The sequence below is a fragment of the Rhinichthys klamathensis genome, unplaced genomic scaffold (assembly GCF_029890125.1).
Source record: "Rhinichthys klamathensis goyatoka isolate OS25496 unplaced genomic scaffold, OSU_Roscu_1.1 h1tg000414l_1, whole genome shotgun sequence".
NCBI lineage: Eukaryota > Metazoa > Chordata > Actinopteri > Cypriniformes > Leuciscidae > Rhinichthys > Rhinichthys klamathensis.
The window spans coordinates 513,430-523,001 of NW_026606914.1; positions in this window are offsets into that span (position 1 = coordinate 513,430).

Genomic DNA, 9,572 nt, shown 5'->3' on the forward strand with positions numbered 1-9,572 from the left:
CACAAACCTGCCTTTTCCTGTCTGTCTATTGCAAGTTAAATGCAAACCATTTGTCGTGGGGTTCCTGTCTCAGTGCGGGAAGCCCTGTGGAGCAGGTGTGAACACCTGCTATTTTATTATCCTGACTGTCCTGTCTCAATACGAGAAGGGACAGCCTTTCCTGTTCTCGTGTCTCACCGGGTGAGGACACATGCTGAGCAGGTTCCAAAGCCTGTATACCTCATTTACATGTATTGTTACAGAGTGTTTCCACCTCCATGTAACTCCTCCCCCTTGAAATGCCTATAAGATACCATGTAAAGTTACTTTAGATTGGACGAGATTGAGATGCTACAGCGACCTAATAAAGAACATCTGCTTTAAAAGATACCTCTCCGTCTCCTGGTCTGCTCTTCTGACTTTTCTACACTTTAAGAAGAAAAAGTTCACAACACTGATCTCCATCATGGTGACAACAAACTTTATTATTAACTAAATCTCTGTTAATTCTCAACAAGAACTTTTGTACACGTATGAAATAAATAATGTTACACTGGTTTGTAAACTGGTTTCACACTCAGTGTGTCTGGAAGTCAGTTGTAGTTTTTGTGTTTCTCTTTTTTCAGTTCTTGTTTCTCTGTCCTTCAGTGATTCTGCTTATCAGGTGTTCATCAGTGTCTCAATTCACTCACTTCTTTTCATTCAAGTGGACTATATTAGTGAACTAATGTAGGGAATAGTAAATGAGGGTATAGGGTGTGATTGGGATCACAGCCTCTGAGTGTCGACTTTGAGCGCTGTTAATTCACAGTATATTCGGCTACTTTCTCGAAAATGCAAATATAACCCAGAATGCATTGTTTTCTACGGTATATTACTGTTTTAATGGAAAATGGTATGATACTGTCACTTTTTTTACAGCAAGGGTTAACAGTGTATGTATTGTATGTATGTATGAAGAAGTCCATACTTCGTTTCTGGAAGCCGGGCTAAATGAGCAAGCACTGTTACTGCATTCAGATATTAACAACTTTACTCCAGCTCCCAAACAGATCGAGACACATCACAGTAAACTCCCCGGTGTTAAATTAAGGGTGTTGTGTGCTGCTGGTCAAGCAAATGTTTGTGCTTTGTTTCTGTTTGATAGAATTGTAAATATATCTATAAAATACTGTTATTCTGGTCAGTAACTCCTCCCCGAACTTTCAGCTGTCCTGTATCTCACTCACTCGTTGTTGTAGGCCATCTCCGATGTAGTTTTCAGTCTGAACACACAGCAGGGCATATCTCACAGGCATTGGCGATTCTCTCAGATCGCGTCTTTGATAATCCACACTGTGTGATTGTCACTCGCGTGAACGAGCACAGATTTGCCAATGATTTCGGGCATTTGTCAGCGAAGTTTAATCTTTAAGATCAGTCAAATTCACCAAAACGAACCAGGTCATTTAAAATAATCGGTTCAAAAGTATGTCTTGAAATTTTAATTTCCTTTCTCATACAATGGTGTATGAAATAGTCAAAAAAGTCATAAATCATTCAGCCTAATTCATTCCTCTACCTGAAGACTTAAACCTCCTGCTGAGAATAATCAACCCGTTCATTTTGTGAAATGTTTTGGGGTCCTTCGCACGTTAGCCTAGTTAGATTTAATGTCTTTTCAGTTGATTTCATCTAAAGCTGTGGCTGGAAGTCAGTTGTGGTTCTTCTGTTTCTCTTTCCTTCAGTGATTCTGCTTGTTATCATCAGGTTTCTTCAATAATCAAACAATCATCACAAAGCAAAAAACATGGTTTAGACTTACACAGAATAACAGAGATGAGAGGATGAGTTTTTATAAAACCTGAAATATGAAGAAAAAGTCAATAAAACCAACTGAAATTGTATTTAGTCTGAGGAAACTACATTCATCAAAACTACATTCATCATACGTTCACAGTTCATGAGGATTTTGGGACAATGAGAGCCAACCTTTAAACACAAGAAGATACTCACCTTTATGAAAGAAAGCCATTGTCAGTTTTGACAGTCTAGTTTTTTTGTTTATTCACAAACCAGTTCAGAGGACGAGTTTCCTTTAGAGTTAGAGAAAAAAACAAATTAGCCATTGCATTTACGTTAAAAAAAGCTTTGTTTTCTCTTTGTTTCAAACACACATGTAAAACATTCCACAGCATTTATGATTTTGTTTAAGAGTTCAAATTGAGACTTTTAATTGTCAAAGCATATGCAATAAAGAATGAAATTATACTCTAGTGTTTCCCTAGGAATTATACGAATCATCTTAGAATCACAAGCTGTTTCCCAAAAACATCAGACCTGACAATTGTTGTATATCTACAAGTGCTCTGGAGTTATTAATAAAGTTTCATCCTTAACAATGTTGGAGTCCTGACCTGGTTAACCCTCTGGGGACCAGAGTGTTTTTGGGGCCCTTGGGATGTTTTGACATGCACTGACATTTGTGCTTTTTTCAGTTATTTATAAACATGTTAATGGCAAAGGTGTAAATTCACTCTATATAGCACAAACGGGGCTACCATGATGAGTGAGCAACATGTATGTACATGTTTGTATTTTTAAGAGAATAATGTTTATGCGTGGTTATTGAAAAAAATAAAAATGAAAGTTGCTGAAATAAGACCACAAAACATATATTGATTATTTCTTCACAAGACTTTTGAAAATTGTATCACATAGTCTAGAATATTTGCTCCAAAACTATGTGAGAATCATCCTGACTACTCATTCAGATAAGTCAATAAAGTATTTTACATTTTTAATGACGTGTTTTGTTTGAGAAAGCTTTATGCGAGGAGGCGTGATCTCTCATTAATATGTGTGGCATTCCACACCTGAGAAAGACAAAGACCCTCCCATAATGGCCCTATTAGGTGCTATCAGGCCATATCATTACAGGAGCCTCAGCCTTGCACAAAGAATGAGGAGATTTTAAAAAAGAATGGCTTTTAGATTGTTTGGATTTATATAAGGAAAATACAGGGTGCATACGTCTGGACACTTCTATCACACACCCTTCACCATATAGACATGGTTTTATTTCAGTTCAAAGTTAGAGTTGGAAACATCTTGAAAAGAAAATTGTCTTTTTCCATAAATGTCTTAGTTTGATCATACATATTTCAAAGTTGAGGATTCATTATTTTGATATAGCTTGAACAAACACTATAACAGCTTAGTTGATTAGTTTATTGACAAAACATACTATATATTTAACATATGAGCAGAAACTCCTAACAAAAGCTTTTTTGATGTCTATTTTAGAGTCTGTAACAGTGCGTATCTGTGCGTTCATTCATTCATTCATTCATTCACACACACACACACACACACACACACACACACACACACACACACACACACACACACACACAAACATGATTCACATTTAAACTATTTTTCCGTTTACAGACACTAACGTTATTCTATATCGCGATTAGAACAAAGCACTTGTAAGCATAAAACACTTACACTTCTCAGCTGAATCTGTTGCTCCTCCTCGAAGTGAAAATAAACCAGCACTTGTTCTGTGGTAAATTGTCCCAGGATTGTTCCTCATATAGCCGCGCAAGACGACACTAGATTAATCTGACTAAAAAATAATGTGTGTTTTCAGAGTTTATGGGCGTTAACGCGTCTCAATGTGTTGCTTCACATATTTGCGTTTGAATAGCGCGTGCTCTCCGTGGGCGTGTCACATTACCAGAGATAATCAGCTGAGAGAACGATAATGAGACGACACGTCTCTCTTTTTATATAGATGACATAAACGGAGAATATTAATTTTAGTTTTGAATCGGATCATTTAAAAGACCAAACTCAAATGATTTAAAAGATATATTGCTTATGGCTGGGTGAATAGTATTAGCTCAGTTGTGTTGAAGATTAGAGACGTGCTCCAGAAAAAAAGTTCACGGTGACTGAGAGGCAGAAGGCACACCCTGTTTATTTTCTTTATTTTACAAAAGTACAATATTTTATTTCGATTGTAGCCTATGTGGGTACATAAAAAAGTAGACATTTAACAGATTATTTTCTCATATTTCTTAACTCTATATGAACAGAAATGATGGTAGTACTTTAAGTCTATTTTTCTGCTATGTGAAAAAAAACGAGCAAAACGCGCCGGCGCGTTTCTGGTCTCCAGAGGGTTAAAGCCCAAATTACTCAACTATAACTACACACAAATCAATTTTAACAACACAACTGTAACACACACATCAAAACATGTTTTTGACATAAAGAGACTGATGAGGATCATTATGAGCAGAAAGAAGATCTTACCTGATATAATCTGATACACAGTGATCCTCAGCAGACACGACTGACTGAAGAAAAATATTGTGTGTGTTGAGATGATATAGTGAAGTAATCTGTCAATCATTCTAAAGAGGAATATAAAGCTAAGTCCACGGTTTTCCTTCCTCAAATTCAAATACAACTTTCCACACAATGCTACACAACAAAATCCCCAATGTTAAACCAACACTGTTCAGATCATATATGGTCCCACTCTACAGTGTTAAAACAACACTGAAGCAGTGATAAAGTTAATTAGATAATTAAGTGATGATTGAGCATTAGTGATGAACACCTGCTGTTAACAAGCAGAATCACTGAAGGAAAGTCACAATTTTAGTCACCATTATGGTGATCAGTATTTGCTTGAGTTGGGTAGTTATCAGTCAAATTAATTTTTATGTTGTTTATATAGTTTTTCTTTTTTACCCAACAAACATAAGGGTACAAACAAAAAAATCAAGTGCAAATACAAATACAAAAATAAGATGGTTCTTAATAATAACCCTTTATTAATGAACACTGTTAACAGGTTAATGCCACGTTTCCCATTCTATGACTTGTAAAATAATTGCAATGTATTCTCTGTAAAATTGCCTAATCCGCAGGGTGATGGACACGGAGATGGGTAAAAAGGTCGGTGGCTACACATTCTGCAGCGCCGCGTCTTGTGTAGGACAACTCGAGGTATCGCACACCGGACGCGCACTTTCTCAGTTTATGGCCACTGGCCAGCCAGCGTATTCTTATGTTTAAGGAGATTATGAAATTAAGATAATGTCTGTACTATGTAATGATTGAACTGTACAATTAAATACAATAGTTGCTGAGTCTGTGATCTGAACACTTTACCTCAGAGCATCCATTAACTGAATGAATTGAGAATATCACCTGAAAATCCGATAACATCAGCAATTTTCATTCAAGCAGCTGATTTCTGTAAATTAATGTAAAACTAAATGTACATTGCAGCACAAGGTGAAGTCATTTACGATGATTTGCGACAAATATAATATAAATTTAATATAAAACTATGTAAATGGCGCTCTGTGTCGCGGCAGGATTTTGAACAAGAGCTGTTGCTGGGCGCCTCAGACACACGCCGAATGGCACAACCGGTGTGTGTACACTCGAAGAGAAAATGTGTTCGAATTTTAAAGACGTGGCCCTGCGCTTCTCGTTCGGTGTGCGAGCCCCTTTAAAGTGCTGTTTTCTTTTGAGCCGAAGAACTCCCATTCAGGCGAACTTACTTTTTTCGGGTGTGGACAGTGTTTCACTCTCTCGCTCAGACGACATTCTTCTCAGAGTAGCTGCGCGGGCTGCGTCTTCTTTGATAGGTGTCAGCGGGTGCAATACAGCTGAGACGTCAACCAGGTACTCGCGCTGGAGTTTTTACGTGTCATGTTATCAACACAGTCCTATTAATTTTAAACATCGTGGTTATCGCCAATACCGGTATATCGCCACACTCTAAATTAACACGATGTCGATATTTCATGCTTTGAATATCACAATTATCGTCAACACCGGTATATTACGACACCCCTACTATACATGTAGGCAAAAATCTGTATTACCTGGCTGGTGTACTATTTCCTGCTAGATTCGGACATATACTCATTTTTTGTCTGAATATGCAGATACTTACGTTATATATAGTAGGAAAAAACAGCATGTGAAAAGTGTAGTATGTCCGAAAACTTCCGCCCACATTCTGAAGCTTACATCCGATTTTTTATACTTTTCTATCCCAGAAAGCAACGGGAGAGGATACGTCAGTGCAGTGGTCTCCAACGTGCTGCCCGCGGGCACCTGGTAGCTCATGTGGAGCCTGTGAGTTGCCCGCTATTCTACTAATTCCTTCTATAAATTGCCCCAACTTGCCAATAGCGATCCACTGTAAATCGGGGCTCCAGACTTCGACTAAATTGTATCATTTTGCAAACCTCTTTCGTACTGGTGTGGCTACAATTTTGCACTGTTGCCTCTACAAAATTACATAAATTAAAATTACATATATCATTTTGGGCTACTGTTTTTGATTACACATCACATCATACAACATTTTTTCCCCAGTGGTGGTGAAGAGCCATGTATGGTTACATGGGTTACCATGATCTACAAATGTATGATATGGAAGAACAATGGTACATTTTAATGAGCAAATAAAAAACAGAAGCAAGGGCTGTCCAGGTTAAACTCAGTTGCATTGACAGAATATTTTTATTCTGGTTTTTAGGTTTTTGCGTAGTGAAACTTCTAGGTTGTACGTCACGCATCACACACATGACCAGCGTCGGCCAATAGTGAGCCTACGTGTGACGTGCAACCTAGAAGCTTTGCGTAGTTTCACTACGTGAAATATCACGGCCTTACAGAGTAGTTGAATAAAGTCGTTATTTTTGTTTGTTTTTTGCGCACAAAAAATATTCTCGTCGCTTGATAAACTTAAGATTGAGCCACTGTAGTCACTCTGACTATTTTAACGATGTCTTTCATAACTTTTGGGCCGGCCAGTTTCGATCCCTTTAGAAGCCTATGGAGGAGTGATCCAGCTCTCAGATTTCATCAAAAATATCTTAATTTGTGTTCCGAAGATGAACGAAAGTCTTACGGGGTTGGAACAACATGAGGGTGAGTGATTACTGACAGAATTTTCATTTTTGGGTGAACTAACCCTTTAAAGATATATGGGTCAAGAGCCCAACTTAAGCGAACACTGATCTCCATAATGGTGACTCACAATTTGTGATTTTCTCCTTCAGTGATTCTGCTTGTTAACATCAGGTGTCTTCAATAATGCTCAATCATCACTCAATTAATCACTTAATTATCTCATTACCTTTAACACTCTTGAGTGTTACTTTAACACTCTGAGAGTGTGGACTCATATAAACACTGAGCAGTGTTCATTTAAAGGAGTCATAACCTAGTATTACCTTGGATACCCACGCTCTATTATAGTCTTTCAGGCCCTTCTAAAAAAGAAAAGTGGAAAAAAAATAAACACAGAGCTCCTCTGACCCTTATTTCTGAATGCATTATTGTCTCGCGAGATCTGATGCGATATTTTGGCTGTCGTGGACGGTCATTTTAATAATGCAAATGAGGGGCGTGTTGATTGGTGGCAGGAAGGAGGGGGCTTGACACCGCAGGTAACTTCAGCATATCATTCCAAAATGACGACATGGCGCAAGTTGTGAATGAACCCGACCTGGGGTGCGTTTCCCGAAAACATCGTTAGCCAACTATGGTCGCAAGTTCCGTCGTTACCAATAGAGTTCAATGGGATTTGCGACCAACTTGCGACCATAGTTGGGTAACGATGCTTTCGGGAAACGCACCCCTGGCCGCAACCTACGGAATTCAACCATATATGTTTGAGCCAGACTCTGAACCAGAGCTGGAAACGGAAGATATAGAGTCAATGGAAGGACGTCTACATCAACATGTCTCTGAATGGTAAAGACAATCATTTTGACTGAGACATACATTAACATCAGTAACGAGCTAAAACGTTTGTTGCTATTTTCTCCCACATAAGTTTACCTTTTATTTAATGTAGATTACATTAACGGAGATGTAGTCTACTTTTTTTATCTGCTCACAGTGGTTATAGAGATCAACGTTTGCAAGATGCATGTTTTGCATGAGTTTTGCTAATAATGTTTTGTGGTATATTGTTTTCATAATTACATTTAGCAAACAGTTTTAGGCACTGAGCATGGACTCCTGTACCGTCACTACTGTAGTGTAAAACAAAGTGGAAAGATGTGGCTAGCATTCGTAGAGTCCATTCCCCGTGTTTACCTCGAAGCTAACGTTACATACAATAGCCGCATTAGTTAGCTGCTGTTTGTTACACACAGTAGAGTAATAAAAACACAGTCTTACCGTTTCAATTTCAGGCAAGTCCCTGATTGTTGGAATGGCACCTTTTTCCAAACGTAGCTTCGAGGCCACCTTCGCCTGATATTGCCCCAAATTTGTAAAGGATTCCTGTGTAAAATGTTTAGCGCAGACACCTAACGTTGAGCCAGTTGATAGGGTTGTTGGAACAGTGTCATTAAAAATGAATTTCATCCACTGGTCCCTGGTAGTTTGGTCCGTTTTTGGTAGAGAAAACACATTTGAATGTTGATTCTGGCAGTCAACCACAGAGCAACTCACGTGTGCACTACATTTCTGCATCTTTCTTGACTGAATATGAGGGGGAGAGGGGCAGGGCGGGCTTCCTGCAGCATATGTCTGCGGTGTCCATATATGGTATATCCTGCCCCGTCTTGACGTCAAGTCGGGGGAGAAATTAAAATCTCGTATTTGAGTGCGTGTGCACGTGGGCTGGTTTACGAACCCTGGGGTAAACAAAGGCTTCACTTTTGAATATCGGCTTCCCGGCCAATGTATAATCGTTAGGCAATCATAACATACATTGATTCTCGTGGAAAAGTGAAAATTACAGGTTATGACTCCTTCAACACTGGGGATTTTGCTGTGTACGAAGGGTCCATGAACGTCTATATCGGACGTGCAGAACACGTCAAAAAAAGACGTCATAAAAACTTTAATTCTGGCTCCTCGACTTTTGTGACGAAGACGTTGAAAATACATCTTTTGGACATCATTTTGCTTAGTGGGTATGCCTTTAAAATGTGATTTCTGTGATCTCTTTCTTTTGGTGTTTAACAGAGTGTTGTTAGTCACTACAGTTTAATGTTTATGTGATAACATCAGTTCCCTATTGATCCCATCTGTATAACTTCATTATTTGAGAAGCCTTAGGGCATGTGTGCATTGTTTTTTTTTCCTGTTTATTGGTTAGATGAGGAGGTATGGTGTACCATTGTATGTTTTGTTTCTCTCTTTTTATTTGTAGGGAAGTTAGTTTCTGTTGGTTTATTGTTTTAGATTACATTCATTGATTCTGCTTATCACGTGTTCATCAGTGTCGGAACAGCCTATCCCTGATAGCAGACCAACATCGCATCAAGGTTGAAACTTAACATTTAGGGGTTGATGTGAGCTGACCTGCTCTTAGACTAGTCTCTATGAAGCATCTTCCACTGTATGAGCCTGTGACGTGCAGAGAGGAGGAGTAAACACGGTTCAAAACTGCTTTCCATGTCTCCTCATTAACGTCATTACCAATGTCTGGACCAGACGATGCACAAGCTGTGTCCCAGTGTGAAGGCTACATCCTTTGAAGGACGCACCATCCCAGCTAACACAGTCATTTGGTCAGTGTGACATTACTTTGTGACAACGTTGTGAGG